The sequence below is a fragment of the Portunus trituberculatus genome, chromosome 43, assembly GCF_017591435.1.
Source record: "Portunus trituberculatus isolate SZX2019 chromosome 43, ASM1759143v1, whole genome shotgun sequence".
NCBI classification, from domain to species: Eukaryota; Metazoa; Arthropoda; class Malacostraca; order Decapoda; family Portunidae; genus Portunus; species Portunus trituberculatus.
The window spans coordinates 13,251,219-13,267,275 of record NC_059297.1 but is presented as its reverse complement, the minus strand read 5'-3'; the positions used below and the strand labels follow the sequence as shown (position 1 = coordinate 13,267,275).

At 38.7% G+C, this 16,057-nt stretch overlaps 1 non-coding gene across 1 annotated transcript; it reads left to right on the top strand.

The window, feature by feature from the left end:
* The first annotated feature begins 15,634 nt into the window (after positions 1 to 15,634).
* On the top strand, positions 15,635 to 15,708 carry Trnal-caa. Its single transcript has one exon. It is a non-coding gene; the product is annotated as a tRNA-Leu (tRNA).
* The last annotated feature ends 349 nt before the right edge of the window (positions 15,709 to 16,057 follow it).

Sequence of the window (16,057 nt, the reverse complement as noted above, 5' to 3'; positions counted from 1 at the left end):
TGATAGGTAGGTAAGTATAGGTAGTGATCGATATGAAACAGTTTGAGCCTCGTCATACATACACACACACACACACACACACACACACACACACGACCACCTGTTGGCCTGTGTCCCTCCCTCCCCTTCCCCTCTCCTGTCTAGTTATTTCCCCCCTTGCTCAACAAGTCGACAATTCACCTGTAGTATAATATAAACACACCTGTTGGTCTTGGTTCTGTTGTTTTCTTATACATAAATGCCTTTGCTCACCTCACCTGTTGCCGCCTCACCTGTTGGTCGTGTCGTGTCGCCCTCTCTCCCCTGATTGTATTTTTCTTCTTTCGTCATTTCAGGTTCTGCAAGGTACAAGTTTAATCGACACATGTTGATATTTGTATTACTCAAGGATGCAGCGATATGGAATAACTATTGCTTAGTTTTCTGTCATGATTCTCCATTTTTTCACCTCTCTAAAGACTAACACAACTTACTCTGTTCGTTTAAGACTGCGTATATAAGTTACTTTTCATATTGGTAATTACTACATGATTTCGAAATGCTATTTTAATCAGTATCTTTTAATATTTTGCAATGACTTCTAATGTTTTGTCGTTGTTCACAGAAGAAAATAACTGCCAGTAATCTAATTTGTAATGAATTACCAAAATTCTATAAGTTTTAATCTAATATATCTTAATTCTAACCGAACGCAAAGGTGCTGGAAAAGATTGCCGGAATAAAAGCCACACCAAGTAAACAGAGAAACCACACACATCTCACAATGGACATGACCTCTGAGCCTACCTACACAGCTGGTACAACACACAACACGGTAAAGCCACCTGCTGTATCTTCCACCGCCCTCCCCCCAACCAAAAAAGAAAAAAAACTGCCTTACGTAGATGATCTATTTCGAATTTCTTATCTTTGTTAATTTCCATGTATTATTAGACGTAGCGCACAACGAACAGTGAAATCAAACATCCTTATTAAGACGTAAATCATATATTGCTATTTGATATCTGTTTTTATCCATTTGTAATAGATACCCATAAAATGTACTCTTTCTGCGACAACTTTGAGACCCAATAAGGCAGACACTAAAGTAGAACTCTCTTACCTACTACTGCTACTACTCCCACTACTACAACTGCTACTGCTGCAACTACTACTACTACTACTACTACTACTACTACTACTACTACTACTACTACTATTTCTGCAACTACTACTACTATTACTTACTACTACTACTACTACTACTACTATTTCTGCAACTACTACTACTATTACCTACTACTACTACTACTACTACTATTTCTGCAACTACTACTACTATTACCTACTACTACTACTACTACTACTACTACTACTACTATTTCTACAACTACTGCTGCTACACACTAGTACTATAAAATCTTTAATTGTTAATAGTTTTCTCAAACTAAACAAAATTCCTGAGATATTCAAAATAGAGTCAGAATTTTTAAGGAAGCTTCCTTGGGATTTTGTATAGGATATTAGTTCTGAGGATGATTACTTATGTTACATATGGATATTTTCTTTGTATAATGTCTGGTAAGTTGAGATTATAAGGTATTGTAATGGACAATGAAAATGGTTACGTTTTCACTTGTGATCTTACTTTCAATGGTTTTGAAATCTAACCAATAACGACAAGTTTGTCACCCAACATTCTTATTGTCTTTCTTTTGCCACTAAAACCTTCATAACACTTGTGAAATCCCGTGACACTTCAACCAGAACCTTTTGAGTGTAGAAATCTTGTCAATATGTCACTGGAATCGTAAAAACACTCTTAAAATCTTAAGTCAAATCAACAGAGGCTTTTCAAGGTAGTATTAGCTATTAACTCACCTTCTTCCTGCCGTCACGAAAGAGTCTGAAAAACTGAACTAGAGGGTGGGTGGGGGAACGACTCTGCCTGGATCAGCTTAGCAACAGTTGCCATTTTAACTAGCTTGATATTTGGAGACAAAGTTTGCCATCAGAGTGTTATTGATACTACTGCATAGATAAGTAGCACAAAATGTCCTGTAAATATATTCGTAGTAATAGGAATGATATAAGTACCGTAAGTATAGAGTAATCTGAATTCTGCTGGTTCCTCACTGTTGGAAATGTGCACATTAACTACTAATGACATTTTGATCAGGAACATCCTAACCAGGCTACGGCTTGTTATTACAGGATTGTTTCTTCTTTATATAACAACCACTAGGCAAGCATAACCTTTCTCTTCCTTCCATCTGAAAAAAAAAAAATTGGCCTTATATGATTAATTTTACTTAACTGACGACATCACAAGGCCTAGGGCGCTATAGCTATACACATTTCTAAATACAACAGACTTCAAAGAACGAGTGGTTATGTGATATTTATTAGATGTCAGAGGAGGACAATATTTAGTTTACTATCATCTTCAATTCTGCGATATGCAATCATTAACAACATTAATTTATAAGTAACATATGGGGTGTCTTTAAGCATTTATAAGATGTGTGCAGGTGTGGTGAAGATTTGGTAAATGTGGTGTGTGTGTGTGTGTGTGTGTGTGTGTGTGTGTGTGTGTGTGTGTGTGTGTGTGTGTGTGTGTGTGTGTGTAATCTGTCACTACCACCACCACCGCTACTATTGTTATTGTTACTATCACTACTACTACTACTTCTGCTACTATTACCACCGCCACAACCACAAACACTACTACTGGTATTACTACTACTACTACTACTACTACTACTACTACTACTACTACTACTACTACTACTACTACTACTGCTGCTGCTGCTGCTGCTGCTACTACTACTACTCCTACTATCACTACTACCATCAACACCGCCGCTATTTCAGCCCCCGATGGTGGTTGCGCGTGCTTTGTTTTGAGGAGCAAGTATACTATATATATATATATATATATATATATATATATATATATATATATATATATATATATATATATATATATATATATATATATATATATATGTTTTGAGAGCAAGTATATATATATATATATATATATATATATATATATATATATATATATATATATATATATATATATATATATATATATATATATATATATATATATATATATATATATATATATATATATATATATATATATATATATATATATATATATATATATATATATATATATATATATATATATATATATATATATATATATATATATATATATATATATATATATATATATATATATATATATATATATATATATATATATATATATATATATATATATATATATATATATATATATATATATATATATATATATATATATATATATATATATATATATATATATATATATATATATATATATATATATATATATATATATATATATATATAAGCTGTTTTTTTATTGGATAAAGACGCATCTAGGCCTGAGTATCAAGAATAAGGCTCTAGGGCTAATTACCAATAGCACAGGCCTAATAACGTAAAACTGACAACTGTAGGCCAGGCGCACATTGAGACATAGGGCAGAGCAGAGCAGGGTAGACACAGGGTAGGGCAGGGCAGGACAGCACAGGGCAGCATTGGTGTGGTGTGCACATTGAGAAACAGTCTGTCGACCTGTGCGGTAGTGTTTATCATGGCAGAAAACCTCTAATCTCCAAGCCGTATTTGCAATTTTCACACAGTAATATCCCATACTCACCATCTTTTACGTAGTTGTAGAATGCATGCAATGTGAGCCCATACTCGTCCTTATACGTTCCTCTCATGTAATCAGGATGACTAGTGTCATACAGTACTCTTTGATGGCGAACATGTTCTATAAGTTGCTCCGTGGACGACATTGTGAGTACTAACAGAGTGAGTTGCTGTCAATTTTTTTTTTTTTTTTTTTTTGCTGTGCCGCACGTGATACAGGAAACTGCATTCGAACGACTGCGTCGCACAGGCCGACACAGGTCTACATTTGTGCTGTGCTGTCCTGCATGTCAATATGCGCGCTTAGGTTTAAACCACTGAGATGCATTTTTCTGCCCTGCTCTGTGCTGTATCGTCTGTGTTGCCTGCATGCGTCTTAATGTGCGCCCGGCCTAAGGACCAAAAGCGTCGTCCCAAAAAAGTGCCGCCCGGGTCGGACCGCCACCTCCGCTTCCCCTTAGCCTCGCCATTGCCTGGGGCCTTTCAGGGTTTGATAAAGGATAAAGGGACGGCACATAAGGATGCTGGCCAGTTCCTCAGCCACTAACCACTCTGGGATATTTCTTTCGTTCTTCTGCCACCTCCACACATTATATACACATTATATTGGCTGGAAATCTATTTTATTTTATTCCTCTTCGTTGTTGGACTATGTGTAGATAAATATTGCATCTTCTTATTCCTGTAAATTATTGTTTATGAATATGAAAGAGCTTAAAACTAAAAGGCGTGCTATCTTACAGTTATTTCCAGAATTGCACAAAACGACAGGAAACCTATTATGAGACCAAATGACAATATAATGTGAAATAAAAAAGATATTGATGGAATCATTCTAATCTATTGGACTATGCAGAAACTTGTCAACTGGATTCAGCCAGTGCGTACCATATTCTCATGACGGACAGCACACAGACGTAGCACATGCGTAGGTGGGCCAGGTTCAAAAGTACCATATCGATCTAGGCAATGAATGAAGTTAAAATACATCGGTGTCTTTGTCTTGTACTACTGCTGTTGTTACTGCTGCAACTACTACAGCTACTTCTACTACTACCACCACTACTACTACTACTACTACTACTACTACTACTACTACTACTACTACTACTACTACTACTACTACTACTACTACTACGACGACGACGACGACGACGACGACGACGACGACGACGACGAAGACTACTATTATTACCAATGTGTGTGTATGTGTGTGTGTGTGTGTGTGTGTGTGTGTGTGTGTGTGTGTGTGTGTGTGTGTGTGTGTGTGTGTGTGTGTGTGTGTGTGTGTGTGTGTGTGTGTGTGTGCGTATACTTTTCGATGACTACATGAGAGAGCGAAATACTTGCTACCAGGTGGTACCCATTGCACTCCTGACACGACAATGCTAGTATGTCACGATTTTGCCAAGGTCATGAGTAGAAAAACCACACACCACGATCTTGTTATTGGAAGGGATAGGGTCAACACTAAACCCAGTGATCCACCCTGCTGTGTTTTAACCATCTGGGGCGAAAGAAAAGAATAAATATAACAAACTTGATACCAAATATGACAATGCTGTGGTAAATGTCCTCCTGATGCTTTATTGGTCATATGTTTTCATGAATCTAATATTTCAACAATGTTATTTTAGTACGATTCGTGTGAATTTATCTGTATCTTTCTTAAATCGTGTGTGTGTGTATGTGTGTGTGTGTGTGTGTGTGTGTGTGTGTGTGTGTGTGTGTGTGTGTGTGTGTGTGTGTGTGTGTGTGTGTGTGTGTGTGTGTGTGTGAGAGAGAGAGAGAGAGAGAGAGAGAGAGAGAGAGAGAGAGAGTGTGTGTGTGTGTGTGTGTGTGTGTGTGTGTGTGTGTGTGTGTGTGTGTGTGTGTGTGTGTGTGTGTGTGTGTGTGTGTGTGTGTGTGTGTGTGTGTGTGTGAAGGGAATAGGAACCGAATGATGGTATCAACCTGGCCAGGACAGGCAGCAGGCACTGACGCATGTAGTGACACATGAATCTTTAGCAATAAAAAGAAGCTTCCTGCGGTTCAAGGATGCAACTCAAAGGTGAGGGACATGACAGGGCGTCCCGGTAAAGTTCTGGAGGTAGGGAGGTAAGGTGTTTTGAGGTATATTAAGCTGTCTAAAGGTAATGTCTTCTGAGCGCCCTAAGGTTAAAAGGGTCAAGGTTACTGATCACCTCATTTTCTGATATCAATTTTTATACAAAGCTTCAAGTAATACCAAGCTGCCTAAAGGTAATAGTTTCTGAGCACTCTGAGGTTGCTGATCTTCTCATTTCATGATATCACAGTAAGAGATAAAAAAGAAGATTCCTCTCTGTAACGATTAGAAAACGTACGGTAATATTGAAGACAAAGTAGTAAGAGGCCGTTCACTTCGTGCAGGATATGCATCTGAGTCTGTGGAAATATGCGTGAGAGCAACTAACTATTATTGTCTTAATAGGATTGCACACGTGATCTGGAATTCTTGAATAATTAAAATGGAAACCGTTTGTGTTTAGCCTTTATTGCTGCGCAGTGTCTCTCGACCTGATTGTGTGTGACGTCCTAGCAACGATGTAAACACGAGGCCAGCGCAGCCGCGGCGGTGCACGTGGCTACTCAGCTCACCCTCACCGGGCTGGCTGTGTTGTGGGTCCCTGGGCGACCAATATATACTGTAGTGAATGGTGGCGCTGACAGATCCGCCTGCCCGGCCGCCCGATACTTCCAGTCATCATACCAGCTTTTCGAATTCAGTATAAGAATTATTTCTAAGTTATAGAAATATAAGTGATATAGCTGTTAAGTGTCCCGGTATAGTGTTAACATGCTTTGGTCAGAGATATTCCAGTGATTGAAAATAATCATGGGGAGCATCACTCACTAATGGGCCTCGGTTGTGCTGACTCAATGTTCGTGATGAAGGAATTAAGTCATCTTACGTGTTGACAAAGTGCATAGATTCGTGTGTTCATGAGTACCTGTCAAACCAGTATCAATATCTTCTCTCCATTCCAACATCTTAAATTACGGTGAATATATTCGCATGACAATATAAGTGAAAAAAAAATGGGATCCATACTCAAGCAGGTGACAATGGGAGAATCCAGCTCAGGGGAAGGCAGGAGTCGACGGAACAGTTCAGTAGCGTTCAGCGATGAGGTGGAAGTGTTAGGCGAGGAGGACTTTTATTCGTTGCCAGACCATCACACGCGCCTGCCCTCAGTCATCAACCACAATGTGTCTCCCTCACGACGCAAGCAGGATTACCTCACGAGAAGGAGAAGACCCCGAGGAGTGACAGATAGAACGAGACATGGAGACGCCAAACACGACCAGCGGCAACAGGAGAGGCGAGGAGGTGGATCGACTGACAGGAGGCCGAGGAGACAAAACAAAAGTAAGGATGTAAGAAGGAAGAGGAAAGCTGCTTCTCATGTGGGAATGCCCGACATCCGCATCACTGACGCTGACCACGATCTGAACGAGCAGTACGGAAGTGACTACGATGAAGTGCTGCATGGGAAGTGGATGGAGGAAGCAGAGCAACAGCGAACACTTTATGAAACAGAAATTCAGGGGCAACAGCAGCAGCAGCAGCAGCAGGACGACATCCGCCTCGATGAAACTGAAAAAGATGAGAAGGAGGATGAAGAAGCCAAAGACTATACCACTCCCACACCACGAGAGAATGAAGACACAGTGACTCTCAAAGAAACCTACAACGGGATTTTACCGGAGCTTCAGCCACGGAAACTTGCATGGAGCGAGGAAGAAGAAAACGATGTTGAGAGTGACTTAAAGGAAAGGGAAGGGTACACGACTGACAGACGAGAGGAGTCTAGAACACAAGGTGCGAGTAAAAGAAAGAAAAAAAGAAAGCGAGGGTCTCGTGGTCGTCCGTCAAGCCGAGATGAGACCGACATCGAAGACCAGGTAAGTCAATGTATATGTGTGTGTGTGTGTGTGTGTGTGTGTGTGTGTGTGTGTGTGTGTGTGTGTGTGTGTGTGTGTGTGTGTGTGTGTGTAATGTATATATGTGTGTGTGTGTGTGTGTGTGTGTGTGTGTGTGTGTGTGTGTGTGTGTGTGTGTGTGTGTGTGTGTGTGTGTGTGTGCGTGTCTGTGTAAATTAAGTTTATCATGTCTGTTCAATTTCTTTAAAACACAAATTTACGGAAGAAATTATAGTAAAACCCATTCAAATCTTCACTTTTAGACCTTCAAAGCGTCATCGCCATGTGTGTGAGGTGCCATGTCTGTATATAGAGAATTAGGCATATTAAAACACTAGCACTACTTGTTGGGACGCCAAAACACATACATTTACGGAGGTCATTACTCTGTGGCAGGAAGTGGGTGGTACTTTGGTGGACAGGCAGCACTCTTTACACTTAGGTCCGTATTCAGGAACGCTCTGCTCTCTCACCACGACTGTTTTCCAAGGCGAGAGAGATGAAAAGCTGGGTTTACAAGAGTGTTTCTCCAGTTAATAATGCAGAAATTTTGTCAATCTACCCCAAGAAGCATAAAAATAACTTAAAACTTATGCAAATTCAAATGGAGCCTTTGGAATTAGTAGAGGTGAAGTCCAGAAGTATTTCAGAATGCGAGCTTTAATTTACACGAGCATAAACAACGAACTGATGTCTATAAAAAAAAAAAAAAAATGGATGGATACCGTTCTTCCCTAAAATATGGAGACAACTTGCTTGATTTACAGGAACATTAATAAACTCCCTGACTGATTCTGTATTTCTTTCTGGCTCTAATATTTCTTGCTTTTGCGGGCGCTTTGCTGAATTTAATCTCTCTCTCTCTCTCTCTCTCTCTCTCTCTCTCTCTCTCTCTCTCTCTCTCTCTCTCTCTCTCTCTCATGACGTAGAGTGCATCGATCCCCGTTTAATTCTCTTCGCGTCTTAGGATCGAAGCAAGGAATCGTCGGGTTACGCTAAACTCGAGGTTATTAAAGAGGGTGGCGGTGGCGGCTGCGTGAGTCATGTGTGTGGGTGCAGGTAGATGGCTGGGGAGGAAGGGAGGGAGGCGTGCAGGAAGAGGTGAATGGGGAAAGTGTCTGAAAAGGAACAGTCAGCAGGGAACGGAATTAAGTGGGAAGAGGATTATGACGCAGCCGAAAGAAAGAGTATAGTTAAATGATAAATAGATAAATAGGTAATAAATGAACATAAGCGAACATAAGAAGCTGCGAGAAATCATCAGGCAGGCAAGTATATGTAAAACGAACCTATCTTTTCTCTTTATCGCTTACATCATAAATACGTGTAATCTAATTCAAGTCACACTTTATAAAACTTAGAGAAGAGAACAGCGGATGCACAACACACGCCTCCTATGCAGCTATTCCCTCGTTGCCGATTGGTTGATAAAAGACTAACAGTTATAAGGTGTTTAAAGATATCCGTGGTCACCCTAAACCAAGCGGCATTGTAGAAAGTTAAAGGAGAAAACAACTATTCGACACATAATACACGCTCCTCACCTATTTCGCCTTACCTGTTATAGTCTGTCTATTCTGAAGTGCCTCCTGGGTCTCGATCTGGGATGCGAATGCCTGGTGTCATTCATATCTTGAGGAAAACAGTATGGTCTATCCATGTGATAATTGTGTTGATCAACAGAAAACAAATATCATACACATAAAATGAATCATATTGTCAATAAGCTACAATATATTTTGAACACTAACCCAATTGTACATTCCCTCAGACTAAGACCCAGCGGCTAGTTTAGAGCAGACTATAATTGGTCGGACGAAAGTCTCTAACTAGGTCAAGATACACAAAGGTAGGGAAGGTGACCTAACTCAAGTGGCATTATAAAGAGTTTAAGACAGAATATTCAGCGCATATCACAGGCACACTCTGCAGCTGTTGACTCTCCATTGGTGGTTAAAAGGGTAACTGGGTCAAGGTATTCAAAGGTATAGCTGTGGTGACCTGTAGGTGGCGATCAATCTTTTGTCACTTTACTTCAATAGTCAACAAACTAGGTATTTTCAGTCTTTCATCCTTTTCACTAGTAAACTCTGGAATTCCCTGCTTGCATGCTTCTGTATTTGCTCCTGCCTTTGCCATGACTCGTTTCAAGAGGAAATTTTCAAGAGACTTCTCAAATTTTTGGATAACCCTTGAAAAAGCACATTTTTGAGGCACTTGCTCTTTTAGTGAACGTTTCCTTATTACTCTAGGCCAGTTTGCTATCATCAGAAGAAAACTCAAGGAGAAACAATCTAAAACATAACAATCCTGAGAACATCCCACACATAATTACTGCACATTCCTTACATTTTCCCACCTCACTGACAGACTTCACCATCACAACTTGGACCTGTATTCTGAAACGCTCTACTATCTCACCACGACTGTCTTCCAAGGCCACAGAGATCATACACCGGAATCTCGAGAGTATTTCCCTGTTAATAATGTGGAAATGTTGTTAATCTGTCACTAGAACTAAAAATCACCCTTAAAAAACCGTATAATCTTAACTAGAGCCTTGTGAAAGTAGTGGAGATGCGGCGCAGAAGTGTCGGCGCCCGACACAGCTCAGTGAAATAGTACAGTCTACATACAGGAAGTGAACCAATCAATCCCACATCTCACAGTTCACACGAGCATTTATAAACTAAAAAGGATATATATATATATATATATATATATATATATATATATATATATATATATATATATATATATATATATATATATATATATATATATAGAGAGAGAGAGAGAGAGAGAGAGAGAGAGAGAGAGAGAGAGAGAGAGAGAGAGAGAGAGAGAGGGTTCACATAAGTTTCACATTTCGCTAAATCATTTTATTACTTTCCTCCAACCTGTATAAAAAAAAATTCCTACTAATATGTCAAAATCTAAAGGTTTCTCGACAAACAATGGTACATGCAACATACATTTTATCACCATAATTATTAGAGAAAGCAAAATGTGCATGTTGTTCCAGGCAATATTGCACTTTAACACGAAGGAAATACCATGGCCATTCACCGCCTGTGTCCTGCAGTAATATTCAGGAAGCACGTGAACAGAGGAGTGCTAAGTTAGGTGAGGTGAATGACAGGAGTTAATGGAGGGCAGTCTGTTGTGTTTGTTAATAAATCTTCAGCACGTCACCTAACGTTTCCCTTCACAAGAGCCTTATCTCTTATTTGTGGTAGAAGCAATGCCAGTGTAAGGCGAAAGAAAGTTGGGAAGTTTCAAGCCATCTCACAATAGAAACGTGACTTACTCTCTGACTATCATCTTTTTTATGTAGAGGGGAAAGCTGGCCAAGGGCAACATAAAAAATAAGAAATAAAAAAGGCCCACTTAGTTGCCAATTCTCTTGCAGGTTCGAGAAAGTTAGCCAAAAGAAAGGTATGAATGTCTTAACACCTTCAGTACCATATCGCGTTTTCATATTCTTTCTGGTTACGATTTGGTGATTTTACACAGAATCAGAAACTCGTGTAAGGGATTAAAATAGTGAAGACTCTCACGATTAATCTTCTGACCTCCATAGACAATTCCTAATGTAAATAAAATGGCCTAATCGTAAACAAACCACTAGGTAAAAATATGTCCCAAAAATGAAGGGGTTAAATGAAATAAACTCATATGAAGTTGGAAATAGAGAAGCAGGAAGGGACTTCTTTCACTGGCATATGTAACTATAATGTATGCCAGAATCCCACTTGCATAGAAAAACAGGTAAATATATAAATAAAAGACAAGAGGAGATAGTATATTTAGCTGGAAAAGAAAGTAAAGATTTATATATCACTAGCAAAATTTTAAGTTTTTTTTTTGTATTAATGAAACGGATAGAGTTCCTTTATTTCCCTATAATACAGAAGTTTAGCCTGAACACCCGAGAGAACATCAGGATAAGGACTTATGCAAGAGAGAAAACGATAAAATATGCTGGGTAACCAAAGCAATATTGGCGAGAGCGTGGAGGAATAATGATGCTAGAACGTTAAACGCAAAACCACCTTCCTGTATCTTCAAAACTTTCAGTAGCCACAAGTGAAGACTACTGAGGTTTTCAAGTGTATTATATTTCTAGTGATAGTATATCGAATATTTTGCACCCATGATTAATGCCTTTAATACTGGGACACATTTTTACTTTGAGATTTGTGTATCATTAGACCATTTCATTTACATTAGGAAGGGTCTATAGAAGTCAGAAATTAATGGCCCAAAAAAGTTTTTGAAACTGTATAAAATCACCAAATAGTAAGGAGAATGACTATGAAAACGCGTCACGGTAGTAAAGGGATTAATGGTAGAAACATCCATGAAAAAACGACTTATCATCTCTGTGCCTTTCGTGAGCTATGGACGCTGCTAAAGCTATGGTGGCCTTCAAGACTCTCTTAATGATAAAGATACGCATGAAATCCCGACTAATCATCATCGTGGCCTTCGAAAGTTGCAATGATATATGACTTGGCTGCCATCTGAAGATTATCCCCTTCAGTACCATGGCGCTTTTTCATAAGTTATTTATTCTGCTTATTACTTGATGATTTTATGCAATTTCAGAAGCTTAGGTGGGAATTAAAAGACTGAAGACTCGGCACTTATTCTTTTGATTTCCAGAAATCCTTTCTAATGTAAATGAAATCGTCTAATCGTACCGAACACTCATGGTAAAACTATGTTCCAGTACTGAAGGGATTAAAGTACAACTCGTAAAACCAAACTATCGTAATGGTACGGAAGCAGCGCCCGTCGTTACTGTTATGAAGTTTTTTTTCTCACCTTAAAGAACACAGCAATCATGACCGAAAGTCTGTGAAAATATTCAACTAAATATTGTAATAAAAGTAAAGTAAATAAAAAAAAATCCATGCTACAATTTCAGTCGGTGTGTGTGTGTGTGTGTGTGTGTGTGTGTGTGTGTGTTGCTATAGAAGTATCCGTATCACACACACACACACACACACACACACACACACACACACACAGTAAGAAAAAGTACTGTTTATCCTTCAAAAAACAATGATCACGTTCTCTTATCTCAGAGAATCTTTTTATTACACTGCAATTTGTGTTGGGTTTTTCTCCCTTTAGTAGTGATTAGCCAGATACACGAGATAAGGAGGCGATTAACCTTGAGAATAATCAATGATGACATGAAACTGCTAAAAAAAAAAAAAAAAAAGCGTAGCTCTCTCTCTCTCTCTCTCTCTCTCTCTTTACACACATGTCAGCCATATTTCTAACATTCCAGAGTTTCTAAAGTTACTTATTCCCTTGTAATCTCTCTCTCTCTCTCTCTCTCTCTCTCTCTCTCTCTCTCTCTCTCTCTCTCTCTCTCTCTCTCTCTCTCTCTCTCTCTCTCTCTCTCTCTCTGCCCCCTTCACTCATTATGCTTCATACTCTTCACTCCTCCACCTACCCACAATTCACCTCGATAAAGCAATCTTGGTGCATTCCTACCAGCTCCCCTGCGCTTCTACCCGGCCATTCATGTATTGACGTGGCTAAGGTTCCTATTCTAAAATATTTCCACGACTCACTTTCACTATTCCAAAGGTTCTAGTTGAAGATACACGGGTTTTCCAGTGTGTTCGAATGGATGAAGTGACAAATTAACATGATTTCTAAGTGTGTAAGATCCCTTTCTAAAACATTTCCACGACCACTTCCACTATTTCAAAAGATTCGAGTTGAAGGTGCACAGTTTTTTTCAGGATGTTTTAATGGTTGCAGTGACAAATTAACTTGACTTTGGCATTATCAAAAGGAAATACTCTCATCAGAACCCGACCGGTCATCTCCGTGGCCTTAGAAAATAGTCGTGGTGAGAGAATAAAGTGTCTCTGAATATGACCCTACCCCTTCAGTCCTGGGTCGCATTTTTACCATGAGTCTAGGTATGATGAGACGATTTTATTTACAGTAAGAAGGGTTTATGGAGTTCAGAAGACTAATGGCTAAAGTCTTCATTATTTTATTCGCCTCATAAGTTTTTGAAGCTGTTTAAAATTGCCAAACAGTAAGCAGAATGAATATAAAGCGTCATAGTACTGAAGGGGTGAAGGACATACGGAGGTTAGTACAGCCCCGCCCGTCACACGCACCGGCCTTTCGCGACCTTGTAAGGCTGATGGGAACTAACCGCTGTCCAGTCCTCACAGCTGTCTCTCTCTGAAGTATTTGGTCTTCCTAGAAAAAACTAAAGGCATCTCTCTCTCTCTCTCTCTCTCTCTCTCTCTCTCTCTCTCTCTCTCTCTCTCTCTCTCTCTCTCTCTTCATTCATAAGTGAAGGGATTTCTTGTCCTTTTTCATACTAAAATTTTATGACTTAGTTTTTTTATTTCTTAAATTTCTTCATGGACGAAGTTGATGGCTTAGTTTTTTTTTTTTTTTTAATTAACTTGATAGCTTTGTTCCATTTTCCTCCCTTTTCTTCCTTTTTCATATTTTAGCTATTACAAGAGTTAATTTTCATGTAATTTGTGCTTTCTCTTTATTCTTATTTTCAAAATTTTCTTGTTTTTTACATTGCTTATTTCTAACACTTTTTTCTTTTTCTTTTTTTTCTATCTAGGATCACCAGCGAAGGGTAACAAAATAAAAAAAAAAAAAAAAACATTCACTGTAATATAACACACCAGCAGAAAATAATGAACAAATATCGGAAGAGAATACCCATAACCATTCATTACGAAATATCCAGTCGTAAAAGACAAGTAAGTACAAATGAAATACTTAACGAGAAATATCAATGTTGTGCAGTACGTGTAAAAAAAAAATGAAGAGAATTTACTAGTGTTTGATTAACAAGCAAATACATACATAATGACTGGACCAGTTTTAACTCCCTTGTTCTTTGGATGATTATAAAGCAATCCAAGAAATCCACATGATCTGCAAGGCTGGAACATACCTCTACAATAATACTAAAGACACGAAGGAAAATGAAAATCGACATAAAATAAGGAGAATTTACTGGTGACTGATTAACACGTACAAAATACACACTGAACACTCGATAACATTTAACTTGGCTATTTCTTTGGATAATTACAGAGCAATTCAAAAAGTAACATGATCTAACAGGCGGGAACATGCTTCTAGACATCAGTGGCACAAAGAAAAATGAAGATCGATGTGAAAATAATACCTGGAGGACCCTTACGGCAATTATGAGTGGCCAAAGAGGACCATTAACGTCTGAAGAGTTAATTGCTAATACTCGGTGATGCAATAGCGGAGCAGCAGGCCAGTTATTATTTAGGCTGAGATCATTTGAATTTGCTAAGGTTAACGAGTGCTGTCTTAAATCAATAACCTGTGTTGTGTCTAGTAAAATTAACGGTTTTATAGAATCTAGTGTCGTAAGATTTCGAGCTAAAGTATATATATATATATATATATATATATATATATATATATATATATATATATATATATATATATATATATATATATATATATATATATATATAATACACCGATTATAAGAGTTACTAGAGACAGAGTGGACTATTTACTTGGATCTTCAAAGGTAGAGAAGGGAGAGAGGTCAGAGGGGTGAGAAAACATAAAGAGAGAAATGGGAGAAAAGGAGAGGTAAAGAAGAGAGAGAGAGAGAGAGAGAGAGAGAGAGAGAGAGAGAGAGAGAGAGAGAGAGAGAGAGAGAGAGAGAGAGAGAGAGAGAGAGAGAGAGAGAGAGAGAGAGAGAGAGAGAGAGAGAGAGAGAGAGAGAGAGAGAGAGAGAGAGAGAGAGACGATGCTTCAGTGATCTAACTAATTACTAGAAAGAATAATTTAATAACCTTATCAAACTTGAGCTCACTATCCTTAGGTAATAGAAGGAAAACAGTCATTAATTTGGGGAGTCTCATAAGAGTGACCTACATCACAGTCATGTAACACAAAGACTGCATGACTCACACGACACACACACACACACACGGTAGCTCATTGGTTAGAGCGCTGGCTTCAAAAGCCAGAGGACCGGGGTTCGATTCCCCGGCCGGGTGGAGATATTTGGGTGTCTCCTTTCACGTGTAGCCCCTGTTCACCTAGCAGTGAGTAGGTACGGGATAGTTGGAGAGCTAGCTGACTTTTATTCATAGTATTGAGTGCAAAAGGTTTGAGGGTGTAATTCTATTGTACTTTGCATCTGGATGAAGAGATGGGACATCTTAAGTTGCACAATCCTGGGGTTTGGCCCCTGAGGGTCCCCAAAATGTGACCCCCAGACCCATTTAATCATAATTTTGAGTGCAACATCCATTTCAAGTTTGTTGCATTCAGAATACCCCAAAAAAGAAAGTGGCACAACTTAAGACGTGAAAATGCCTGGGGTTATTAATTAAGACACGCACTA